This window comes from Microcebus murinus, chromosome 1 (assembly GCF_040939455.1).
Source record: "Microcebus murinus isolate Inina chromosome 1, M.murinus_Inina_mat1.0, whole genome shotgun sequence".
Lineage (NCBI taxonomy): Eukaryota > Metazoa > Chordata > Mammalia > Primates > Cheirogaleidae > Microcebus > Microcebus murinus.
This window is the reverse complement of record NC_134104.1, coordinates 49,475,506-49,488,049: the sequence shown is the minus strand read 5'-3', so window position 1 is coordinate 49,488,049 and position 12,544 is coordinate 49,475,506.

Below are 12,544 nucleotides of genomic sequence, written 5' to 3'. Positions count from 1 at the left end.
GCATAACTTAGGAAGCATGTCCTGGAAGGAGAAGATAAACAGAAATCTGGTGAGGCATTAGTGATTTTTACAACATTCAACATTTGTAAACTTAAAAAGAATGCAATCTAATGAGCATCAACAGTGAAGTTAAGTGGCTCAATGAGAAATGATATTTAAAAATTTAGCTGATGAAATGATTTTATACCTAGAAAATCCTAAAGACTCCTCCAAAAGACTCCTAGATTTGATAAATGGATTCAGTGAAGTTTCAGGATACAAAATCAATGTACAAAAAATCAGAAACATTTCCATACAGTAATAATGACCAAGCTAAGAACCAAATCAAGAACTCAGTCTCATTTACAATGATTACAAAAGAAAAAAACAAAAAACACAAAATACCACCTAGGAATATATTTAACCAAGAAGGTGAAAGATCTCTACAGGGAAAACTACAAAACACTAATAAAAAAATCATAGAGGATGCAAATAAATGGAAAACATCCCATGCTCAGAAATCAGAAGAATCAATATCATTAAAATGACCACACAGCCCAAAGCAATCTACAGTTTCAATGCATTTCCTAACAAAAATACCAACATCATTCCTCACGTAATTACAAAAAATAAACTTAAAATTCATATGGAGTCAAAAAAGAGCACAAATATCCTTAGTAAAAAGAACAAATCTGGAAGCATCACATTACCTGACTTCAAATTATACTACAAGACTATAACAAAAATAACATGGTGCTGGTATAAAAACATACATATAGATTAATGGAACAGAATAGAGAACCCAGAAATTAAGCCACAGATCTACAACCAGCTGATCTTCAACAAAGTAGACAAAAACACACACTGAGGAAGGACACCCTACACAATAATGGTGCTAAGAATGTTAAATAGCCATATGCAGAAAAATGAAACTGGACCCGTATCTCTCACCTTATACAATTATCAACTCAACATGAATTAAAGACTTAAATGTAAGATGTGAAATCATAAAAATTCTAAAAGAAATTTTTTTAATTTTAATTTTTTTATTTCAGCATATTACAGGGGTACAAATGTTTAGGTTACATATATTGCCTTTGCCCCACCCAAGTCAGAGCTTCGAGCTTGTCCATCCCACAGATGGTATGTACCACACCAATTAGGTGTGTATATATCCATTCCCTTCTCCCCACTCCAATCTGCCCATCACCCTATGAATGTTATTACTGTATGTGCACTTAAGTGTTAATCAGTTAATGCCAATTTGATGGTAAGTACCTGTGGTGCTTGTTTTGCCATTCTTGGGATACTTCACTTAGTAGAATGGGTTCCCGCTCTATCTGGGATAATACAAGAGGTGCCATATCACCATTGTGTTTTGTGGCTGAGTAGAACCCCACAGTATACATATACCACATTTTATTAATCCATTCATGTATTGATGGGCACTTGGATTGTTTCCACATCTATGTAATTGTGAATTTTGCTTCTATAAACATTCTAGTGCCAATGTCTTTTTTATAGAATTTCTTTTTTTCTTTTTGATAGATGCCCAATAATGGGATTGCTGGATCAAATAGTAGTTCTACTTGTAGCTCTTTGAGATATCTCCATATTACTTTCCACAGAGGTTGTACTAGTTTGCAGTTCCACCAGCAGTGTATTAATTCTGGATATTGGCATAAGCAAAGAATTTATAACTAAGACCTCAAAAGCAAATGTAACAAAAAATAAATAGATAAACTAGACTTAATTAAACTAAAAACTTAAGCAGGGTGAGTAGATGACCTGCAGAATGGAAGAAAATATTTGCAAAATATGCATCTAACAAAGGACAAATATCCAAAATCTATAAGGAATTCAAATAACTCAGTAAGGAAAAACAAACAAACAAACAAACAAAAAAAAACAAGAAAAAGAAAACTCAACCACATATTGGGCAAAAGATAAGAACAGACATTTTTTCAAAAGAAGACCTTCAAGTGTCCAACAAACATATAAAGAAATGCTCAACATCACTATTAATCAGAGAAATTTAAATTCTACCACACTGGGATATCATCTTATATCAGTCAATATGACCATATTAAAAAGTCAAAAAACAATAGATGTTGGTGAGGATGTGGAGAAAAGGGAATTCTTATATATTGTTTCTGGGAATGTAAATTAGTACAACCTTTATAGAAAACAGTATGGAGATTTTTCAGAGAACTAAAAATAGAACTACCATTTAATACAACAAACCCACTACAATCCCATCTCACCACCGGACAGGTTAAACCACACAGTCAGGATAGGCTTGGCTTTGTTTCTCTTGACTGGAGCCGCTTCCCTAGCCTGTGTTTGTCAGAAGCATTTAAAAGCAATACACTAGCTGCAGCCACCTGTGTCAAGGGATAAAAGTCAGGGCAAACAGAGATGGGAAATCCTGGGAAGGAAGTGGCTGGGGAAGAAGATACATGGGGGAATAAACGCTGGGAAAAGCTCCTGTGCATACCAGAGAATTAGAAGGCCATATGTGCCCAGGGAAGGACACATGCTCAGAAGAAACCTAAGAAAACCCTGAGTTTTCACTTCTGGCTGACCTCAGGTTCCCTGCAAGCAGGAAGTGAAAGCAAAGGCAGAATTGCAAATGGCCTGGCTAAGTGTTGAGGTAGTGCCCCAACACAGAGCCAGTATGCAAAGACTTGGAAAACAGCTTCATTTTTCTTTCTTTCTTTTTCTTTTTCTTTGGCTCCAGATGTTTAGGGATGTCTCTGTCAAATCACCAGCTGACCACTAAGCTAACAGAACAGAGACTTTGGTGGCCACACATGACAAAGAATATAATCTTTACATGTAAACATGCAATGAACAGAATAATATATGAATCCATCCTCCAGCTTCCACAGTGATCAGCATTTTGCCATTATCATTTCCTTCATCCTTCTGCCCACTGTCCAGCTTCCACTCGATTTTATTATTATGTTTTTACAGTTTCTCAAAAGGCAACATTTATGCATACATTTTAGCTATTCAATTTTGACAAGTGAATATACTTCTGTAACCCACATCCCTATTATGATATAGAGCTTTTCCATCTTCCTGGAAGGTTTCCTCATGGCCTTCCCAGGCAATTTCCTGGAATTTATTTTATACACATCCCATTCTCTAACCTCTTACCTTTTCCTCCCCATCCTCCTGAGACTGCCAATCACTGCTTTCAGGAGCCCCTGTTATTGGTGAGAACGTAAGAGGCCTCTTATGTATCTGCCTGAACAACCCACTCTGCCATATAACAAGTAGAGTAAATATTCATGAAAGCTTTGGGAGAAAAGGCCAAAGGTAACTAGTGCCCCTGACAGATGTGGAGGTTTCCAATGATGTCCCTGTGGAGTGTGGTTGGTCATAGTAGTGGTGGCAGCAGCAGCAGCAATAGCAGCAGCATGGGGCTTATGAATGAGGAACCATTGAAGGAACATTTGGCAAGAGACTTTAGATTGGTTTAATTCCCCCTAAGACTTTGCATATGCCAGTCCCTTGTCCTGTATCACCTTATCTTATCAGCTTGCTTCTCATACGTTTTTTTAAGACTCAGCCCAGCATTCCCCAGCCCTCTGATTAGCCCATATGTCCTCCTTTTTGCCCCTAATATGCTTTTCTAATAGAATGCCACATCATATCAAAACTGTGAATGTGTTAGTGCCCTGGAATAAATGTAAGCTTTTTGAAGTCAGCATCAGGGCCTTCCTTATGTATCTTTGAATTTTTAGCCTCTAGCTTGCTTGTATGAAGTAAACACAGAATACATGTTTTAAAAAGAGATTCATATCACAAACATGGCCATTCACCTCACACTTCCATCAATGGGCCATTTTGTAGACTATCTCTCAGACAGTTGAGTTGCAAGAGCATCATTTGTCATAAAGGAAGTCTGGCATAACTATAGGTCTGAATCAATTTTAACGAGGTTTAGGGGATGCGCACAAAGGAGAGCCAGTTTTTAAGTCTGGTGCTCTCTACTGAAATGTAAGCTCCTTAAAAGCAGGAGCAACCTTACTCAATTTTGCATCTTTAGCAAGGTGTCAAGCATGTCAGAAGCACCCATTAACTAACTGCCCCATCAAAGGCCAGCTGAGAAATGGCTTCTCATGGTGCTCCAAGTTGAAGAAGACCTCATAGTCTGTCTGTCTTCTCCTCTCACATAAGCCATTATCACTGTAGAACTCAGGATATCAATGTGCACATCTGTGTGTGAGTGGGGTGTGTGTGTGTGTGTGTGTGCGTGAGTGTGTGTGTATCTTAATAAGAAGCTAGTTTTCTCAGCTTCGGACATGCATCTGTCAGGCAATGATGGACCCAGCACTAAAGCTGATAAGGGATCATATTCCATTTATCAAAGAGTAAACCTTTTTCACCTTCGCTTTATCAAAAAGTCCCTAAACAATAAATGTTGGTGTGAATGCGGAGAGATAGGGACATTCATACACTGTTGATGGGACTGCAAACTAGTACAACCTGTGTGGAAAATAATGTGGAGATACTTTAAAGAGCTACAAGTAGAACTATTATTTGATCCAGAATCCCATTACTGGGCATCAACCCAAAGGAAAAAAAAAAGACATTCTATAAAAATGATATCTGCTCTAGAATGTTTATAACAACAAAATTCACAATTACAAAGATGTGTAAACAACCCAAGTGCTCATCCATACATGCGGATTAATAAAATGTGATATATGTATACTGTGGAGTTCTACTCAGCCACAAAACACAATGGTTATATGGTACCTCTTGTATTATCCTCTATAGAGCTGGAGCACATTCTACAAAGTGAAGTATCCCAAGAATGGAAAAACAAGCACTACATGTACTCACCGTTAAATTTGTAGTAATCGATCAACACTTATGAGCACATATGGATGCAACATTTATTGGGTGTTGGGTCCAGTTGGAGTAGGGAGTAGGGGATGGGTAAATTCATACTTACTGAGTGCAGTGCATGCTTTCTGGGGGACAAGCATGCTTGCAGCTTTGACTAGGGTGGTGCAAAAGCAATTTATGTAACCAAAACCTTTCCACCCCACTAATATTCTGGGAAAAAATTGCCAATAAAAAGGATGAGATGTAGTGAAAGGAAGTGACTTTATCCCAGGGCTAGCAGTGTTGAAATGTCCAAGGTTTGTGCCTCAAAGAAATCATTTCAATTCTTGGGCTCAGGCAGGGCATGGGTTTTAAAGTGGAATTTCGAATGCTGGGCATGTAGGCGTGGCAAGGATGTGCTGGTTAGTGTGACTTGTCTTGATGACTATATTGATTATTGCCTCACCTGGTGAATGGGTTATCTGGAAGGCTGTTTATCTAGACATTAACTGAAACCTTGAAAAGTAATCTCCTAGTGGAGGTCTGGTTTGTTTCAGTCTCTGGAATTTCTAAACAAGTACATAATGAGATAGGGAAAACTTCTTTCTGCAAGGGAGTGCATGGTGGAAAGAAGGAGGGTAAAGGAGAATCTTTCATCCTTAAGAACACAACAAGAAACAGGCAGAAAATTTCAAAATAGGACACTGAGAAACAGGGCAATGGTTTACATAATCTGTATTTTGTTATAGCAGCACCAGTGGACTAAGACAGCATTTGGCATTGTGAAGTTGAGGGTTTCTATAACATATATCTAAAAATGTGAAAGCATCTGTGGAACTGGGTGATGGGTAGAATCTGGAGGATTAAGTACTATTCTAGTGAGAGCTGAGAAGGAGAGGATATCTATAGATATATTGTCAAACTTCTTAGAGACTATCTACGTGGTCATGATCAAAATTTTGGTAGAAATATAAACAATAAAGATCATTCTGATGATTAGATGAAAATTAGAAATATCTAATTGGAAACTGGAGGAAAAATTATTCTTGTTACAAAGTTGCAAAGTATTTCACTGAATCGTTTTCATGCTCTAGTTCTTGGTGAAAGGCAGAATTTAAGAGTGATGTGCTCTAATATTTGAAAATGAAATCTCTAAAGCAAACGTTCAGGGTCTTGCATGGCTTCTCTTAGCTTGCTATAGTAAAACTCTATAAGAGGCAACAACTTTAAAGATGGAATTTATAATTAAAAGGGAAGCAAAACTGAAAGATTTGAAAAATTCTCAGTCTAGCCAGATTATAAAGAATAAAAAGGTGAATTGGAGAGAAAATACTAAGAGTGTGTCTAAATGAACATTTGATAAGATTAAAATCGATAGAAGAAAACCAATGCTATTTATTAGGACAATGAGGGAATGAGCTGAAAGCATTTTGGAGATCTTCTAGGCTGTCACTTCCAATAGGAAGACTCAGAGTGCCAGGACCTAGAGGGCAGAATGGTTTCAAGGGAAGGGCCCACATTTCTAATGGAACCTCAGAGCTTACTGCCCAGGGTCACCTCAAGTTTTTGCTCCCCACATTCCATTTGCATCATTCTTTGGCTGTTTTACACTTACCCAGGTAGAGCTGAACCACCACTCTAGAGGTCACAAGGGATAAAATTTAGCCACATCCACACAGTGCTAACTTCCCAAGTGCACAGAGTGCATGAACCATAGAGGCATGGTGGCCTCCAATTAGGTTTTGAAGGCCCCAGGGAGGCTCAGAGCCCAAGCAGAGGAATGCTGCAGTGGTTGGAACACCATAGGCACCACTCACTAGGGCAGCGCTTAGTGGAGCTGTGGGGGCAGGGCTGCCCCCAATACCCTAGATCTGTAGAGACTCCAGCTTGCAAAGCCAGCCTGGTAGAGCCTTAGGCATCTGACTTCAATTTGTAAGCATTGTGTGTTGTAGGCTGGGCCCAGTAATGCAAAGGGGTGGGGCTGCCCAGAGCCTTGCTGGCCCAACCTTTGCCCTAGTGTGCCCAGAAAGCAGGGCATAGAGTCAGGGAAAATTTTTCTCAAACCTCCAGACTTAATGTTGTTTGACTTGTGGGGTTTTAGAAGTACTTGGAACTTGTTAGTACTTTCTTCTTTCTTGTTGTTCCCTTTTGTAATGAGAATGTCTATCCTATGCCTGTGCCACCATTTTATTTTGTAAGCATATAACTTGTTCAATTTCACAGGCTTATAAATGGAGAAAAATTTGCCTCTGGATGAAACATACCTTTGAGTCTCATTCATTTATAATTCAGATGATATTTTGATGAACTTCAGACTTTTGAGTTGATGCTGGAATGAGTTAAGACTTTGGTGGCTATTGTGATAAAGTGAATATATTTTGTATGTAAGGAGGAAAGCAATTTGAGGGGGCCAGGGTAGAATGCTATACCTTGAATGTTTGTGCTTCCTGAAAAATTTATGTTGAAACTTAACCCTCAATACAGCAGTGTAATGAGATGGAACATTTAGGAGGTAATTAAGTAATGAGGGCAGATCCCTAAGGTATGAGATTTGTGGTTTTATTAATATGAAGATGGTGGAAACAGTGTTCATCCCTTTTATCCTTCCATTTCTCCTACCATATGAAGACAAAACATTCATCCTCTCCAGAGGATGCAGCTATAAACTGCTATCTTGGAAGCAGAGAGCAGCCCTTACCAGCCATTGAACATGCCAGCACCTTGATCTCGGACTTTCCAGCCAGTAGAACTGAAATAAGTAAATTTCTATCATTTGTAAATTATCCAATCTGTGGTATTTTCTCATAGCAGCATAAGGCACTAACCCATTGACCTAAAATAGGGAGATTATCCAGGATTATTTGGGTGGTCCAGTGTAATCACTAAAGTCTTTCAAAGTAGAAGGAGGCAAAAGAAGAAGTAAGAATGATATGACCTAAAGAAAACCTTAACCACTATTACTGGCTCTGAAGATGGAGAATGAGGACCAGGTGTCAAACAATGAAGGCAAATGATGTCTAGAAGCTGCAAAGACAAGGAAATGTATTCGCCTCTAGAGTCTTCATAAACAGACACAACTCTGCCAATATCTTTATTTTTAATCCAGAAAAGCCAGTGTTAGATTTATGATCTAAGAAATACAAGATAATAAATTTATGTTGTTTTAAGCCACTAAATTTGTGGTAATTTGTTATAGCAGAAATAGACAACTAATACACAAGTATACAAGAAAATACAAGTTTAAAAGTTTTTTATTTAATAAACTATTTACCCATTCTGCTCTTATCACTTTTTCATAGAGATCTTTATTTGTATCTGGAATCATTTTGCTTCAGTATAAAGAACTTGTTCAAGTCTTAACTTTAGGAAAAGTCTACTGAAGATAAAGGCTCAATACTTTTGTCTGCCTGTAGATGCATTTAACCCTTTTTGCTTTGTTGAAGGATATCTTTGCAGTATGGAATTTCAAGTATAATGTTTTCATTTTTTCTTTGTTAATTAGCACTTGAAAGATACTCCATACTTTTTTTCTAATCTTCATTGTTAATAAAGCAAAGTTGCCATTATTCATAGTGTTGTATACACACATGTAATGAATTTATTTCCTTCCCCATCTGTTTTTAGATTTCTTCTTTATGCTTGGTTTTTAGTAGTTTATCAATGTTATGCATAGAAAAATGTGATTTCATTTGTATGTGTTCCACTTTGGGTTCACTAAACTTCTTAGATGGTTGGATTGATGTCTTTCATCAATTTTTAAAAGTTACATACCATTATATCTTTAAAAATGTCCTCTTCTTCATTCTCTTTCTTCATTCTTTATGTGACTGAAATTATACATTCATTTGATTATTTTTATTATCCCATAGATCTTAGATGCTCCATTTTATTTTTTTCACATTTTAGTTTCCCTTTTAATGTTTCACTTTAAATAATTTCTATTGAAACATCATCAGTTAACTGATAATTTCTTCTTACATGTCCAGTCTTCTAATCCATCAAATGAATTCTTAATTTCTCATTTAATGTTTTTCATTTATAGCATTCTTATTAGGGCTTTTTCAAAGATTTATTCTTGCTGCTGAAAATTTCCATTTATTCACAGATATCAAGCTCTCCCTACTTTGTCCCCACCCCAGACATCATCATAGCTATTTTCTAAGTCTCTTTCTGGCTATTTGTACAAGTTCATCTCTAAATTTCTTTTTTTTGATAGCTTTCTTGCTTTCGTCACATTATTTCTTCTTCATAAGTCTATAGTATTTTATTATATTATGAATATTATGTGGAATAGAATTATAGAGACTGAAATAAATTATATATACACCTAGAAAAGGGTAGAGTTTTCTGCCAGACTTCTAGTGTGGGGAACAGGGTTATCTGTAATTAAGCTGGGTTTGGACTTCATTATTTAGCTAGAAACATTCGCTACTGCAGTCACATAGTTTCAGCACTGGATAAGGATCTCCCTTCAACAGGACTTGGGATTGGAGTCTGGAAAGACTCTAAAGACCTCTGTGCTTTGTAACTTAGACATAACTTTCAAAACTGTGGAGATCCTCACTTTGCTGACAGCCTGGCTGTCAGCCTTAGAGTCTGGTACAGAATCCTCTGCTGCCATGGAGCTTTGTCCTTCGGGAAATCTCTTCACTGCTGCTGCCCTTTTCCCAAACTTGGGGTGGGAAAATCTGGGGTAAGGTGTTCAGTAAGGGCCTCAAATGCCTTAGAGGGATTTTTCCTAGTTCACTTTCTCTGTTCATAGTCTCCTTCAAATTCTGTATACTTATGCCTCAAGGGTCTCTTTCTAACCAATCCTTCCCCTAGTACTCCATGAGAGCTTGGCAAGCTTCAGATAGTTAAATTCCAAGATTTTGCCCTGCTCTTAGTCCTCAGACATCTCTGCACATCTGTAACTCAGGTGGGTGTCATCTCTCTCAGCTCTCTATCTCTGCCCTCGCTCTTCTGCAAGAAAACATGTTAATAGCACATGGAAGAGAGCTGGAGGGTGGTGTTTGTAGATGACATTTGTAATAGAGGTTCTTTACGATTTTAAAACATCACACTTGGCCTTTAAAAATTTGAATTTCCTCCCACTCTCATCAAGGGTGGTTTTCCCCTCCTCCCACTGCTCCATCACAAAAGCAATTTGGGTCTTTTCTAATTTTTCATATTTTAGCTCAGTCAGGCTTCTTTTTCCTCAATTTGCTAATGGTTTTAACAAAATAAAAAATTTCTATGTCATATGACTTGGTTTCACCTAAACTGGGAATGACATTCTTAGCAATGTTCTATGTATTAAGCTAAGAGTAAAGTCAAATGTTCCTTCTAAAACTATGTTTACCTTACCTTTATTTTTTTCAGCACTGTATTAATTTATTGGGTTTTGAAGTTAATCTTACAATGAAGTGACTGCATATTCTATTGTCCTAGCTATTACTTTTTATATTTTTAAACACTCTTTAAAAACTTCCTGCATGATGTATGCCTATAGACAGATACATATTTAATATTTATACTTAATCTTTTAATCAGTAATGAACATGTTAAGCTCCTTGGATACCTTAGTTATAACAAACGCTATTGACAAAAACAAATGAAGGAGCTAAGTGATTAAATTTAGGAGACTAAAGTTCTCTTACACTGAATGTTTTTCTAAATTTCTCCTGTTTATTAATTCTGGTAGAAAATTAGCAATACTTACCTTATTCATTTATTGATTTTTAATGATCTTCTGACCTTGTCTTCACCTAGACATTATTATAACAAAGTTCTCAATTAGATAATGGCATGTACATTTTCTTTTCCAGAGAATTTATTATCTTTTTCAGAGTTAAATTTACTATTTTATCTGACACAGATCAACTCTTGTAGCTTACAATCATTCATCTGATGTTTTTTAAAACATATGTGCTATTTTTATCCCTTCAAAGATTTGATACTTCTTTTGCTTTCTGGTAAGAGACCTAAACAATTAATTCTTGCCTTGTTTTACAATATATTTTAAAAATTTACTTGAGATAATCTATTTTTGTCCTGATTTTTTTTCTATGTTCTTTCATCTCACTAGCTGTAGCAGCATTTTTTAAAATTAAGTTTTTTTCAATTTAAAAATTAAAAAAAATAATTATTATGGATACATAATAGTTATATATCTTTATTTGGTACATTGGATGTTTTGAAAGAGGCATAAATGTGAATTAATCAAATCAGGGCAATTGGAGAATCCATCACTGCAGGCATCTGAATTTTTACAGTTGATGAGGCTACTACTTTGTAAGAGGAGTTCCAAAGCATATCTGCTTTTATTTCATGCTTATACAAGACAGAAGAGAGCAATGTCCCTGGCCTCTTTTTGGCAGCTTAGAAGTAAAAATTATTCATTTTCTTAACTAATTTAAAACCTTATGGTTATTAAGTCATAAATAAAATTATAATTCATATTCTATATTTATTTTAGTAATATAACTTTTCTGTGAAGTGAATACCTACATATTGTTGTCAAATAAATATTTACCTTTGAATATGACAATATTCTTAAGAAAAGAATGAGAATAGAGGAAAGGAAAGGGAATCTCTCTCTCTCTCTCTCTCTCTCTCTCTCTCTCTCTCTCTGTCTGTCTTTTGTTCTTAGACCTAGGAACAATGTATTAAAATTTTTTCAGGATATTGACTATTACTCTTATTTCAAAAATCATAAGTCTCAAAGGTTCTATCTAAATTTAAAATTAAATATTTTGTGATAGTACTCTAACTATACTAAACTTTCTTTTAAAATTCTTGGTAGCTGTCTTGTTATGAAGAGGTAAACTTAACCATCAAACTTCTTGAAATCCTAATACTTGGATAATGCATTAATAGATTGTGCATGGAAGGGGTAGAAATGGCCTGTTTTATTGAACAAATAGCCCTGAAATCTTTCCACATATAAACTACATCTGTACTTTCTGCATTATATTCTGAACATTTCAAATCTCCAAGCTTGTAAACCTTGAGATTTTTGTTCCAAAGGGATCATAAAGATGCATATTGTAAAGGGAGTAAAAAGGCATAGGTAAGATTTCAGCCGAGACCATTGATTCCGCTCTTCTCATGACATTACTTCAGAGAGAGAGAAGAGGGCTGGCAATTGAATATTCAATGATATAAAAATGCAGAACTTAGGCAGGAAAAGAAAGCAAATGCTGCCTGAAGTCTATCAAATAGCTCATAGCAAGAGAACATTATGATGTCTCTGTTGGCTTAGTTGTACCCTGAAGCAAGAAGGGATTATTAATATTACCATTTCAGTTTCTTTAGGCATCTGAATACAGAATATGGTTGAACAAAAAAGAAAATCCTAGTCTTGGTGTGTGTGGTTAACTTCAGCAGTAGTGGTGCTACCTTGCTCTCTTCTTTATGCACATTTTATTCCAAATAACAGTCTTGTATTTGGTGAATGCACACAAGTGAATGACAGTGTTCAAATTGTTTAAAAATGCCATATGTGACTGGATGATATTTTAAAATATGAAATTCCATGCTTTGACTCTGCTTATGTTTTCACATTTTTCTTTCTCGGGGAAGATATATAGTATGGCTTTAGGGAAGACATGAAACAAGGCCAAAAGTACTGGTCAAAAGCTTGAAATCTTGCCATCTCCTTACCTGTACACACAATACACACCAGAAATTCTATGCCTGATTGAGAAGATAGAAATGAAATAGGAAGTGTAAAGAAAATAAG